This window comes from Cryptomeria japonica, unplaced genomic scaffold (assembly GCF_030272615.1).
Source record: "Cryptomeria japonica unplaced genomic scaffold, Sugi_1.0 HiC_scaffold_61, whole genome shotgun sequence".
Classification (NCBI taxonomy): Eukaryota; Viridiplantae; Streptophyta; class Pinopsida; order Cupressales; family Cupressaceae; genus Cryptomeria; species Cryptomeria japonica.
The window spans coordinates 77,501-92,500 of record NW_026728883.1 but is presented as its reverse complement, the minus strand read 5'-3'; the positions used below and the strand labels follow the sequence as shown (position 1 = coordinate 92,500).

At 58.8% G+C, this 15,000-nt stretch overlaps 1 non-coding gene across 1 annotated transcript; it reads right to left on the bottom strand.

Moving 5' to 3' along the window:
• Positions 1–1,101: 1,101 nt before the first annotated feature.
• On the bottom strand, positions 1,102–1,220 carry LOC131863368 (5S ribosomal RNA). The gene has a single exon (XR_009362289.1). It is a non-coding gene; the product is annotated as a 5S ribosomal RNA (ribosomal RNA).
• Positions 1,221–15,000: the final 13,780 nt, after the last annotated feature.

Below are 15,000 nucleotides of genomic sequence, written 5' to 3'. Positions count from 1 at the left end.
TTTTCCCCGGGTGCGCTCCGAGGTGCGCAACATCGGTGCGCACCAAGGAGGGCTCCGAAGTGTGCTCCAAGGTGCGCACGATTCGGAGCTCGGTTTGCCCGGGGTGCGCACACCTTGGCTGGGTTGCGCACCCTTTGTGCGCTCCAAGGTGCGCACGAAGTCGGAGCTCGGTTTGCCCCGGGTGCGCACCTTCGCCAGGGTGCGCACCTTGATGCGCACGCCTTGGCTGGGCTGCGCACCTTGGTGGGCGCCATGGTGCGCACCTTTCGTGCGCTCCAAGGTGCGCACGAAGTCGGAGCTCGGTTTGCCCCGGGTGCGCACCTTGGTGGGCGCCATGGTGCACTCCGAGGTGCCCAAGATTGGTGCGCAACAAGGAGCGCTCCGAAGTGCGCTCCAAGGTGCGCAGGTGCGCGCGAAGTCGAAAGTTGGGTTAATTGTCCGGTTTGCCTCGGGTGCGCACCTTGCGTGCACCTTCGCCAGGGTGGGCGCCTTGGTGCGCACACCTTGGCTGGGCTGCGCACCCGGGCGCGCACACCTTGGCACCCGCGTTTCCTTCATTTTAAATTTTTTTTTTTTACAATCTCTCAAGTGGGAAATTCTATAATCTCAACTTTTTTTGCCTTTTCAGGAAACTTTTGAATGGAGCGCATCATTGGTGCGCTCCGAAGTGTGCTCCAAGGTGCGCACCTCTGGTGTGCTCCAAAGCTCTCTCCAGCTGCGTGCACCTGCCCCGGCCGCGCACCCGGCCCCGCCCAGCTTCGCTCACCTGTCCCGGGCGTCTGGTGCGGAACCTTAGAGTAAGAAACATCACCGTGCACCTTGGCCAACGTGCGCGACTCGACCGAGCGCGCACTGGCCGAGGTGCACACCGATTTCACCTGGGTGCGCGCGCAGCACCTCGGGCGCACCGGGGTGCGCGCACAACGCCCGGGTTGCACCGTGGCCTGTGTGCTCGGGGCGCCTCGGGTGCGCGCTCGGTGTCGCCCCCGCGCGCGCGGTAGTGCGGGCAGCGCACCCCGGCCCGGCCCGGCCCCGACGAGAACGCAAACGGGCAAAAGGTTTATTCAAATAGCATTGCGACGCCCGGCGAAAAACTAAGAAAGGGTGCAACACCGGGACTTCCCGGGAGGTCACCCATCCCAGTACTACTCCGGCCCAAGCGCGCTTAACTGCGGAGTTCTGATGGGATCCGGTGCACTAACGCTGGTATGATCGCACCCGTTATGAGCTTGTCGCAGTGTGTACTTAGCAAACCGCGACCCACGTGCGAATCCACCCCGGCCACCCACCCCCGTCGAGGTGCACACCCTCCCTCGCGAAGTGCGCCCCGTTCGCCAAGTGTGAGCCCTGCCCGGGTGCGCGCACCTTGCTAGGGCGTCGGGTGTGCACCCGGCCCGGCCTACGTGCGTGCACCTGGACGGGGCGTCGTGTGCGTGCAGTGTCCCGTCTGCAACGCGGTGCCCACACACCACCTCGGGCGCAACGACCTGCGCTCACATGTGGGCCGAGTGCACCTTGGTGCATGTTCGGGGCGCCTCGGGTGCACGCTCGATCTTGCCCCGGTGCACCAAGGCGCTCGGTTTGCCCCGGGTGCGCACTTGGTGCAAGGTGGGCACCCAAAATAGGGATCAAGCACCAAAACACAAGTTTCGGGATGCAAAATGGGACCCAAGGACCACAAATGCGTTCCAAGACCCATGATGGGTCCACGAGAACAAAAATGTGTTCCGAGACTTAATAAACAAATATTGGGTTTTAGGAGAAGAAACATGCTCTGATGCCCAAAACGAGAATCGACCCCGAAAAGGCCACAGGCCAAAAGTGGGATGCGAGACAAAAAAAAATGGGACCCGAGGACCAAAATTGGGTTCCCAGGTCGAAGACAGGGCAACCGGACAAGAAACGACCTCTAAGGCTCGAAATGAGTCCCGACGACTAAAACTTGACAAGAAGCACCCATCAGGCACCCAACTCGACACCCATGGGATGCCGACCCACCCGGGCTTCCACCTAGCACACCTTGGCACCCACCCACCCTCGCACCCAACCTCGCACCCAACTTAGCACCTTTGAACCCACATTGGCACTCACCCTGACCCTGGCACCTTGGAACCCACATTGGCACTCACCTTGACCCTGGCACCCACCTTTGCACTCACCTTGGGACCCACCCTGGCTCCCACCTCGGCACCCACCCAGACACCCACCTTGGTTCCTTGGCACCCACCTTGGATCCTTGGCACCCACCCCGACACCCACCTTGGCACGCAACTTGGCTACTTGCCACCCACCTTGGCTCCTTGACGCCCACCCCGACAACCACCCCGTGACCTACCCTGGCTAGGGTTGGTGCACACCCACCCTGGTGCCCACCTTGGCACCCACCCCATGACCCACCTTGGCACGCACCTTAGTACCCACCCTGTTACCCACCCTAGGACCCACCCCGTGACCCACCTTGGCCAGGGTGGGTGCACCCACCCTGGTGCCCACCTTGGCACCCACCCATCCTAGCACCCAGCCTGTGACCGGGCTTGGAACCCAACCTTGCACCCGTCTTGGCCAGTGTGGGTGCGCACCCATCCTGGCACCCACGTTGTGACACACCCTTTAACCCACGCACCCTAGCAGCCACGTTGGCACCCACCTTGGAACACAACCTAGCAACTTGGCACCCACCCCGTGACCCACCTTGGCATCCACCATAGCAGTCGCCCACTTGGCACCCACCTTGGAACCCAAGTTGGCACCCACCTCGGCACCCACCTTGACACTTGTGGACCCACCTTGCCACTCACCCTAGCATCGACCCATCCTAGCACCCACCCTGGCACCTTTGCACCCTAGCACTCACCCATCCTAGCACCTAACCTGTGACCCACCTTGACACTCACCCTCGCACCCACCTTGGAACCCAACCTAGCACCCACCCACCCTGACACCAACCCTAGCACCTACCCACCCTTGCACCCACCCTGTGACCCATCTTGGCACCCACCCATCCTACCACTCAACCTATCACCCACCTTCTCACCCACCTTGGCATCCACCTTAGCACCCACCCACACTGGCACCTTGGCACCCACCTCGGGCAAGGTGGGTGCACACCCACCCTGACACCCAATTTAGAACCAACCGAGCATGTTACCCACCTTGGCACCCACATTGCAGCCCACCCTAGTACCCACCCTATGACCCACATTGGCATCCACACCCTAGCACCCAGGCACCTCGACACCCGCCTTGACACGCACCCTAGCACTAAACCTGTGACCCACCTTGGAACTCACCCTAGAACCCACCCACCCTGTGAACCACCTTGGCATCCACCTTAGCACCCACCCACCTTGGCACCCACTCTAGCACTCACCCATCCTAACACCCAACTTGTTACCCACCTTGGCACCCGCCCTCGCGTCCACCTTGAAACCCACCCTAGCACCCACCCACGCAGGAGCCCACCTTGGCACCCAACCTAACACCCACGCATCCTGGCACCCAACTTGTGACCCACCTTGGAACCCACCCTAGTACCCACCTTTGAACCCACTATATCACCAACCCACCTTGGCACCCACCCTATGACCCTCTTTGGAATCCACCCTAGCACGCACCCACCCTGGCACCCACCATGGAGCGCACCCTAGCACCCACCCACCTCGGCACGCACCTCAACACCCACCTTGGTGTGCGCACTGCGCCAACCTCTCAAAGACCCTATGTGGTGCGCTCCAAAGTGTACACCTTTGGTGCGCTCCAAGGTGCGCACCTTTGGTGCACACCGAGGTGCACACCAAAGTGTGCACCGAGGTGAGCACCAAAGTGCACTCCAAGGTGCACACCAAGGCGTGCACCTTTGGTGCGGTCAATGCAAACGAATTCGGAAGTTGGGGTCGATGTCCTAATCGCTGCTGCAGACTACACGTATGAGAATCGGACAAATAGCTTTATATAGGGGAGGTGTTGCGTTTGATGGGTCGACTCCCCTGGTTGTGTGCACTGCACCAACTTCAAAGACCCTGTCTTGTTTAAGAAGTCAAAAGTTGGGGTGGATGTCCTAATCATTGCTGCAGTCTACGCATGTATGAGAATCAGACAAATAGCTTATATAGGGGAGGTGTTGCATTCGGTGGGTTGACTCCCCTGGTTGTGCGCACTGCGCCAACCTCAAAGACCCCGCATAGCAGAAGAAGTCGGAAGTCGGATTTTGGTGAGCACCAAGGCGTGCACCTTTGGTGCGGTCAACGCAGACGAATTCAGAAGTTGGGGTGGATGTCCTAATCGTTGTTGCAGGCTACACATGTATGAGAATCAGACAAATAGCTTATATAGGGGAGGTGTTGGGTTTGATGGGTCAACTCCCTTGGTTGTGCGCATTACGCCAACCTCAAAGACCTTGTTTTCGTTAAGAAGTCAAAAGTTGGGGTCAATGTCCTAATGGCTCCTGTAGGCTACACATGTATGAGAATCGGACAAATAGCTTATATAGGGGAGGTGTTGGGTTTGATGGGTCGACTCCCCTGGTTGTGCGCATTACGTCAACCTCAAAGACCTTGTTTTCGTTAAGAAGTCAAAAGTTGGGGTCGATGTCCTAATTGCTCCTGTAGACTACACATGTATGAGAATCAGACAAATAGCTTATATAGGGGAGGTGTTGGGTTTGATGGGTTGACTCCCCTAGTTGTTCGCATTACACCAACCTCAAAGACCTTGTTTTCGTTTAGAAGCCGAAAGTTGGGGTCGATGTCCTAATTGCTCCTGCAGGCTACGCATGTATGAGAATCAGACAAATAGCTTATATAGGGGAGGTGTTGGGTTTGATGGGTCGACTCCCCTGGTTGTGCGCATTGCGCCAACCTCAAAGACCCTGCATTGCGGATGAAGTCGAAAGTCAGAGTTTGGTGTGCTACAAGGTGTGGTCGAAGGTGCTCACCTAGGTGTGCACCTTTGGAGCGCAGGAAAAGTGCCCTCCAAAAGTGCGCACCTTTGGAGTGCACAAAAGTGCCCTCCAAAAGTGCGCACCTTTGGAGCGCACAAAAGTGCCCTCCAAAAAGTGCCCTCCAAAAGTGCGCACCTTTGGAGCGCACAAAAGTGCCCTCCAAAAAGTGCCCTCCAAAAGTGCGCACCTTTGGAGTGCAGAAAAGTGCCCTCCAAAAAGTGCCCTCCAAAAGTGTGCACCTTTGGAGTGCACAAAAGTGCCCTCCAAAAGTGCGCACCTTTGGAGCGCAGAAAAGTGCCCTCCAAAAAGTGCCCTCCAAAAGTGCGCACCTTTGGAGCGCAGAAAAGTGCCCTCCAAAAAGTGCCCTCCAAAAGTGCGCACCTTTGGAGCGCAGAAAAGTGCCCTCCAAAAAGTGCCCTCCAAAAGTGCGCACCTTTGGAGCGCAGAAAAGTGCCCTCCAAAAAGTGCCCTCCAAAAGTGCGCACCTTTGGAGCGCACAAAAGTGCCCTCCAAAAAGTGCCCTCCAAAAGTGCGCACCTTTGGAGCGCACAAAAGTGCCCTCCAAAAGTGCGCACCTTTGGAGCGCACAAAAGTGCCCTCCAAAAGTGCGCACTTTTGGTGCGCACCAAGGCGCTGGTTCGGTCGTTGCAGGCGAGTTCGGAAGTTGGGGTCGATGTCCTGAGCGGAGGTGCAAACTACACAGGTGTCGGAATCGGACAAATAGCTTATATAGGGGAGGTGTATGCTTCGATGGGTCGACTCCCCAGGTTGAGCGCACCGCGCCAACCTCAAAGACCCTACGGTATGGATGAAGTCGGAAGTTGGGTCCGATGACCGATTCGATTAGTAGGTATGCTCATGAGGTCGGAATTTGGGTCCGATGACCTGCCATGTGCAGGAAGGCGAATGTTGGCACTGTGCGTTGCAAGGTGCACACCAAGGTGCTGGTGCGGTCTTTTTAGTCGAGTTCGGAAGTTGGGGTCGATGTCCTGATCGGAGGTGCAAGCTACACAGGTGTGGGAATCGGACAAATAGCTTATATAGGGGAGGTGTATGCTTCGTTGGGTCGACTCCCCGGGTTGAGCGCACCGCGCCAACCTCAAAGACCCTACGGTATGGATGAAGTCGGAAGTTGGGTCCGATGACCGATTCGATATGTAGGCATACTCGCGAGGTCGGAATTTGGGTCCGATGACCTGCCATGTGCAGGAAGGCGAATGTTGGCACTGTGCGTTGCAAGGTGCGCACCAAGGCGCTGGTTCGGTCGTTGCAGGCGAGTTCGGAAGTTGGGGTCGATGTCCTGATCGGAGGTGCAAACTACACAGGTGTGGGAATCGGACAAATAGCTTATATAGGGGAGGTGTATGCTTCGTTGGGTCGACTCCCCGGGTTGAGCGCACCGCGCCAACCTCAAAGACCCTACGGTATGGATGAAGTCGGAAGTTGTGTCCGATGACCGATTCGATATGTAGGCATACTCGCGAGGTCGGAATTTGGGTCCGATGACCTGCCATGTGCAGGAAGGCGAATGTTGGGACTGTGCGTCGCAAGGTGCGCACCAAGGCGCTGGTGCCGTCGTTGCAGTCGAGTTCGGAAGTTGGGGTCGATGTCCTGGTCAGAGGTGCAAACTACACAGGTGTGGGAATCGGACAAATAGCTTATATAGGGGAGGTGTATGCTTCGATGGGTCGACTCCCCGGGTTGAGCGCACCGCGCCAACCTCAAAGACCCTACAGTATGGATGAAGTCGGAAGTTGGGTCCGATGACCGATTCGATACGTAGGCATATTGGCGAGGTCTGAATTTGTGTCCGATGACCTGCCATGCGCAGGAAGGCGGAATTTGGGTCCGATGACCGAGTTGATGGCGTGCCATGCGCAGAAAGGCGGAATTTGGGTCCGATGACCGAGTTGATGTTGATGGCCCGCCATGCACAGGAAGGCGGAATTTGGGTCCGATGACCGATTTGAAGGCGTGCCATGCGCAGAAAGGCGGAGTTTGGGTCCGATGACCGAGTTGATATTGATGGCCCGCCATGCGCAGGAAGGCGGAATTTGGGTCCGATGACCTGACATACGCATGGAGTCCGACTCGGGGGCCGATGTTCGATTCGATGACTTGCATTGTGGGTAAAGTCGGAAGTTGTGGTCTTTGACCCGATTCGATGACCAGACTTCGGCTGCTTGAGAATCGGACAAATAACTTATATAGGGGAGGTAGTGTTCTCGAGCATCCTCCCCCCGTGCCCGTTTATGTCGATTGATGCTGGTGCTCGACTGGTTGGAGCGCTCGGATGCAAAAATCTTGCACCAGGATTTATCGATTGTGATGGACACGGCAAGTCTCCTGATTGCTATGCAGGAGCTCATCGTGAATCTCTATGCGGCCTTGGTATGGACTCGACCTGCGGAATGGTTCGGCAATGGTAGTCGCTCCAACACGTCCTTGCAATGGCCACAGAGGTGATTCGACTAGAGCTCCAGTCTAGCTTTTGGGTTGCTTGGCGGACTGGTATAGCCGCGATCGAGTTCCGGCCATGAACGTTTTAGATAGCTCTTGGGCTTTCTGGGACGGAAGTCGGAAGTTTGGGCTGTTGTCCGATTTGATGACCATTCTTCGGATGTGTGAGAATCGGACAAATAACTTATATAGGGGACTGTGTTGTCTCACGCAGCCCCCTCCGTGCCCCTCTATCTCGACCGATGTTGGTGCTTGAAAGGGTTGGGATCGCTCGGATTTATAAACGTGCACCACCATTTGTCGAGTGTGAGGGACGCGGCAGGTCTCCTAAATGCTATACGGGCGCTCTCTGAGAATCTCTATCCGGCCTCGACACAGACTAGTCTTGCTGAATGGTTTGGCACTGGTAGTCGATCCAACACGTCGTTGTTGTGGCCGCCTAGGCGATTCGATTCGAGCCCCCGTCTAGCTTTTGGGTTGCTTGGCGGATTTTGCCCTATCCGCAAGTGAGCTCGGTCCCTAAACGTTCGAGAAACCCGATTGCTATGCGCCGACTCTCTTTCTTGCGAGCCTCCATCTAGCTTTTGGGTCTCTACGGAACGGAAGTCGGAATCTGGGACCGTTGTTTGATTCGACGAGGCAGACTACGGTTGTGCGAGAATCGGACAAATAACTTATATAGGGGAGGTGTTGACTGGAGCATTCTCCCCCGTGCCCCTCTAACTCGACCAATGCTGGCGCTCGAACGGTGGTAGCGCTCGGATTTTCGTTGAGCGCCAGCATTGGTCGATTTAGAGGGGCATGCGAGATTCCCGAATGCTATGCGAGGGCTCTAACGGAAATGTCTATTGGTTTCGGTATGGATGCAATTGCGAGTGGTTCGGCAAAGGTAGTCGTTCCGATGCGTCCATGTCGTGGCCAAATCGATAATTCGATTTGAGCCCTCGTATAGCATTTGGGTCTCTCGATGTGATTCCGCATTCCAGTCCCTTTGGGCACTGCTTGAGCCGCATCCCAGGGGGTTCCCTTCCCAATAATCTGCCTCGCAACCCGATTGCTATGCGGTGAGGCTCCTCGGCCGCCTCGGAACTATCTGTGTATCAGACGCATCGCGGGATAAGGGGTTGGCAACGGTAGTCGCCCCAAGCGCGTCCGATGCTTGGACCATTCCGAGGCGGCCCTGAAGCCTCTTCCGTCTAGCCGTTGGGTCCTTCTCGCCGCATCCCTTGCCTCGCACCCCGATTGCTATGCGGTGAGGCTCCTCGGCCGCCTTGGAACTATCTGTGTATCAGACGCATCGCGGGATAAGGGGTTGTCACTGGTAGTCGCCCCAAGCGCGTCCGATGCTTGGACCATTCCGAGGCGGCCCTGAAGCCTCTTCCGTCTAGCCGTTGGGTCCTTCTCGCCGCATCCCTCGACTCGCACCCCGATTGCTATGCGGTGAGGCTCCTCGGCCGCCTTGGAACTATCTGTGTATCGGACGCGTCGCGGGATAAGGGGTTGTCACTGGTAGTCGCCCCAAGCGCGTCCGATGCTTGGACCATTCCGAGGCGGCCCTGAAGCCTCTTCCGTCTAGCCGTTGGGTCCTTCTCGCCGCATCCCTCGCCTCGCACCCCGATTGCTATGCGGTGAGGCTCCTCGGCCGCCTTGGAACTATCTGTGTATCGGACGCGTCGCGGGATAAGGGGTTGTCACTGGTAGTCGCCCCAAGCGCGTCCGATGCTTGGACCATTCCGAGGCGGCCCTGAAGCCTCTTCCGTCTAGCCGTTGGGTCCTTCTCGCCGCATCCCTCGCCTCGCACCCCGATTGCTATGCGGTGAGGCTCCTCGGCCGCCTTGGAACTATCTGTGTATCGGACGCGTCGCGGGATAAGGGGTTGTCACTGGTAGTCGCCCCAAGCGCGTGCGATGCATGGACCATTCCCAGGCGGCCCTGAAGCCTCTTCCGTCTAGCCGTTGGGTCCTTCTCGCCGCATTCCTCGCCTCGCACCCCGATTGCTATGCGGTGAGGCTCCTCGGCCGCCTTGGAACTATCTGTGTATCGGACGCGTCGCGGGATAAGGGGTTGTCACTGGTAGTCGCCCCAAGCGCGTCCGATGCTTGGACCATTCCGAGGCGGCCCTGAAGCCTCTTCCGTCTAGCCGTTGGGTCCTTCTCGCCGCATCCCTCGCCTCGCACCCCGATTGCTATGCGGTGAGGCTCCTCGGCCGCCTTGGAACTATCTGTGTATCGGACGCGTCGCGGGATAAGGGGTTGTCACTGGTAGTCGCCCCAAGCGCGTCCGATGCTTGGACCATTCCGAGGCGGCCCTGAAGCCTCTTCCGTCTAGCCGTTGGGTCCTTCTCGCCGCATCCCTCGCCTCGCACCCCGATTGCTATGCGGTGAGGCTCCTCGGCCGCCTTGGAACTATCTGTGTATCGGACGCGTCGCGGGATAAGGGGTTGTCACTGGTAGTCGCCCCAAGCGCGTCCGATGCTTGGACCATTCCGAGGCGGCCCTGAAGCCTCTTCCGTCTAGCCGTTGGGTCCTTCTCGCCGCATCCCTCGCCTCGCACCCCGATTGCTATGCGGTGAGGCTCCTCGGCCGCCTTGGAACTATCTGTGTATCGGACGCGTCGCGGGATAAGGGGTTGTCACTGGTAGTCGCCCCAAGCGCGTCCGATGCTTGGACCATTCCGAGGCGGCCCTGAAGCCTCTTCCGTCTAGCCGTTGGGTCCTTCTCGCCGCATCCCTCGCCTCGCACCCCGATTGCTATGCGGTGAGGCTCCTCGGCCGCCTTGGAACTATCTGTGTATCGGACGCGTCGCGGGATAAGGGGTTGTCACTGGTAGTCGCCCCAAGCGCGTCCGATGCTTGGACCATTCCGAGGCGGCCCTGAAGCCTCTTCCGTCTAGCCGTTGGGTCCTTCTCGCCGCATCCCTCGCCTCGCACCCCGATTGCTATGCGGTGAGGCTCCTCGGCCGCCTTGGAACTATCTGTGTATCGGACGCGTCGCGGGATAAGGGGTTGTCACTGGTAGTCGCCCCAAGCGCGTCCGATGCTTGGACCATTCCGAGGCGGACCTGAAGCCTCTTCCGTCTAGCCGTTGGGTCCTTCTCGCCGCATCCCTCGCCTCGCACCCCGATTGCTATGCGGTGAGGCTCCTCGGCCGCCTTGGAACTATCTGTGTATCGGACGCGTCGCGGGATAAGGGGTTGTCACTGGTAGTCGCCCCAAGCGCGTCCGATGCTTGGACCATTCCGAGGCGGCCCTGAAGCCTCTTCCGTCTAGCCGTTGGGTCCTTCTTGCCGCATCCCTCGCCTCGCACCCCGATTGCTATGCGGTGAGGCTCCTCGGCCGCCTTGGAACTATCTGTGTATCGGACGCGTCGCGGGATAAGGGGTTGTCACTGGTAGTCGCCCCAAGCGCGTCCGATGCTTGGACCATTCCGAGGCGGCCCTGAAGCCTCTTCCGTCTAGCCGTTGGGTCCTTCTCGCCGCATCCCTCGCCTCGCACCCCGATTGCTATGCGGTGAGGCTCCTCGGCCGCCTTGGAACTATCTGTGTATCGGACGCGTCGCGGGATAAGGGGTTGTCACTGGTACGCGCCCACCATTCCGAGGCGGACCTGAAGCCTCTTCCGTCTAGCCGTTGGGTCCTTCTCGCCGCATCCCTCGCCTCGCACCCCGATTGCTATGCGGTGAGGCTCCTCGGCCGCCTTGGAACTATCTGTGTATCGGACGCGTCGCGGGATAAGGGGTTGTCACTGGTAGTCGCCCCAAGCGCGTCCGATGCTTGGACCATTCCGAGGCGGCCCTGAAGCCTCTTCCGTCTAGCCGTTGGGTCCTTCTCGCCGCATCCCTCGCCTCGCACCCCGATTGCTATGCGGTGAGGCTCCTCGGCCGCCTTGGAACTATCTGTGTATCGGACGCGTCGCGGGATAAGGGGTTGTCACTGGTAGTCGCCCCAAGCGCGTCCGATGCTTGGACCATTCCGAGGCGGACCTGAAGCCTCTTCCCTCTAGCCGTTGGGGCTTTCTCGCCGCATCCCTCGCCTCGCACCCCGATTGCTATTCGGTGAGGCTCCTCGGCCGCCTTGGAACTATCTGTGTATCGGACGCATCGCGGGATAAGGGGTTGGCAGTGGTAGTCGCCCCAAGCGCGTCCGATGCTTGGACCATTCCGAGGCGGCCCTGCAGCCTCTTCCGTCTAGCCGTTGGGGCCATCTCGCTGCATCCCCCACCTCGCACCACGATTGCTATGCGGTGAGGCTCCTTGGCCGCCTCGGAACTATCTGTGTATCGGACGCATCGCGGGATAAGGGGTTGTCACTGGTAGTCGCCCCAAGCGCGTCCGATGCTTGGACTATTCCGAGGCGGCCCTGCAGCCTCTTCCGTCTAGCCGTTGGGGCCATCTCGCCGCATCCCCCAGCTCCTCGGCCGCCTCGGAACTATCTGTGTATCGGACGCATCGCGGGATAAGGGGTTGGCAGTGGTAGTCGCCCCAAGCGCGTTCGATGCTTGGACTATTCCGAGGCGGCCCCGCAGCCTCTTCCGTCTACCCTTTGGGGCCATCTCGCCGCATCCCTCGCCTCGCACCCCGATTGCTATGCGGTGAGGCTCCTCGGCCGCCTGGGAACTATCTTCGTATCGGATGCATCGCGGGATAAGGGGTTGTCACTGGTAGTCGCCCCAAGCGCGTCCGATGCTTGGACTATTCCGAGGCGGCCCTGTGGCCTCTTCCGTCTAGCCGTTGGGGCCATCTCGCCGCATCCCTCACCTCGCACCCCCATTGCTATGCGGTGAGGCTCCTCGGCCGCCTTGGAACTGTCTTCGTATCGGAAGCATCGCGGGATAAGGGGTTGTCACTGGTAGTCGCCCCAAGCGCGTCCGATGCTTGGACTATTCCGAGGCGGCCCTGCAGCCTCTTCCGTCTAGCCGTTGGGGCCATCTCGCCGCATCCCCCACCTCGCACCCGGATTGCTATGCGGTGAGGCTCCTCGGCCGCCTTGGAACTATCTTCGTATCGGACGCATCGCGGGATAAGGGGTTGTCACTGGTAGTCGCCCCAAGCGCGTCCGATGCTTGGACTATTCCGACGCGGCCCTGTGGCCTCTTCCGTCTAGCCGTTGGGGCCATCTCGCCGCATCCCCCACCTCGCACCCCGATTGCTATGCGGTGAGGCTCCTCGGCCGCCTTGGAACCATCTTCGTATCGGACGCATCGCGGGATGAGGGGTTGTCACTGGTAGTCGCCCCAAGCGCGTCCGATGCTTGGACCATTCCGAGGCGGCCCTGAAGCCTCTTCCGTCTAGCCGTTGGGGCCTTCCCGCCCCATCCCTCGCCTCGCACCCCCGATTGCTATGCGGTGAGGCTCCTCGGCCGCCTTGGAACCATCTGTGTATCGGACGCATCGCGGGATAAGGGGTTGGCACTGGTAGTCGCCCCAAGCGCGTCCGATGCTTGGAGCATTCCGAGGTGGCCCTGAAGCCTCTTCCGTCTAGCCGTTGGGGCCTTCCCGCCCCATCCCTCGCCTCGCACCCCGATTGATATGCGGTGAGGCTCCTCGGCCGCCTTGGAACTATCTGTGTATCGGACGCATCGCGGGATAAGGGGTTGGCACTGGTAGTCGTCCCAATCACGTCCGATGCTTGGACCATTCCGAGGCGGCCCTGCAGCCTCTTCCGTTTAGCCGTCGGGGCCTTCCCGCCGCATCCCTCGCCTCGCATCCCGATTCCTATGCGGTGAGTCTTCTCGGCCGCCGCGGAACTATACCTGTTATTGCTACTGCATCCTTCGGCTGGTAACCTCCTCTGCCGCCTTGGAACGTTCTCTTTGTCGGACGCGTCGCGGGATAAGGGGTTGGCACTGGTAGTCGCCCCAAGCGCGCCCGATGCATAGACCGCTCCGAGTTGACCTTGCTTTCAGCCTCTCACATGCATAGACCTCTCTGAGTCGACCCTGCAGCCTCTCACGTTTAGCCTTTGGAATCTCGCCTCACAACATGATTGCTATCCTTGATGCATCCCTTGCCTCGAGCCCTGATTGCTTTCTTGGCTGCATCCCTCCTCTCCTCACAGCCCGGTTGTCATCACTGCTTCATCCGTCGCTTCATGCATTCTGGCTGCTGGGCCCTTCCCACCGCACACCTCGATTGCTATCTCTTCTGCATCACACACCCCGATTGCTATCTCTGCTACATCCCTCGGCTCTCACTTCTGCATCCTTCGCCTCCCACCTCGATTGCTATCAATGCTGCATCCGTAACCTCACACCCCGATTGCTATGCGGGGAGGCTCCTTGGCCGCCTTGGAAATTTCTGTGTGTCGGACGCACCGCGGGATAAGGGGTTGGCACTGGTAGTCGCCCCAAGTGCGCCCGATTCTTAGACCGCTTCGAGGTGACCTCGTAGCCTCTTTCGTCCAGGCTTCCTGCCTTCAACGCCCTTTTTACACCTCGATTGCTATGCGCGGGCTCGTTGGCGTCTATCACCTCTCTGCGAAGAGTGGCACGATGATTGTTGGGGTAAATCGTAGCAGTCCGATCTCTGGCCTTGGGCCATTGTGAGGGCTGATCGATTTCCTGTGCGCATCTCGTGTTCGCCCAGTAACAGACTCGACGACTTGTAATCGGTCTTGTTCCCGATTGTTCCTGGAGGTAGTCTTCGGAACTCTTGGATTTGACCTGTCACTCGAACTGTCCTCTTCCGAGGATGCTTGTGTGTGTGTGCTTGTGCCATTTCCTTGGCGGTATTAACGAGATATTAAAGAGCGGAGTGAGCGCCTCGCCCAGCTATGTTTGGGGCTCTCACTCCCTTACCCGGTGTGCGACCGCTTTGCACGTAGGTTGCGGAGCATCGCGACTCTTTCGATGTTTGGCGGTTGTCTTCCGGTGATGCGTTGGTCCCGAAGTGCACGTTACTAGCATTTCTGCCATTGTTCTCGATCTTTGGCACGTTCCTTCGTTGCAATTGGATATATATCTCCGTTTATACGCGCAGGCTTCTCCCGCCTATTCAGCGCTGTCCCACTCTCAGCACTCTCGTGGTCTCCTTGGCTTCTCTCTCCCGTGAGCGAGCTCTCTTCTCGAGTCTTTTCCATGTCCCATGGAGGTTGCCTTGCGAAATTCGGGCACACAAACGTGACCGGATAAGAGCGGAATTGCCTATGAGGAGAAGCTCACCTTAGGGAGCAGCAATGCCGAGTGTTTCGACAGAGGGTAGAGGGGGCGTTGTTTGGGCGGTTGCACAAAAGAGTGCTACGGTTGCACTGAAGGTTGCTTCTTCGTCTCCGACGAACTCTTCGAGGCAAAAAAGCTTGTATACGGGGTCGAGGTGGGACTGTTCGTGCGAGTTGCGCCACCAAAAGTGCGTAGGGGGCATATACCTGGGAAATGGATGTCTCTGAGTGGCCTTACTCGGTCGCGTGCACGGTGCATTCTCTAACGGCAGGACTGTCGCGAGCATGTGCGGTTCGGATGTTTTCGGGTAAAGGGTTCCGTACGGGATGTTCTTCCCAGGCTCCTGTGAACCGAGACTCTGCATCGTCGTGCTCCGGCTCCCGTGGGTGCTTCATGCCTCGTCGAGCTGTTTGTCGTGGACGATTAAGGCCGAGGCCTTCCTTCGAGAG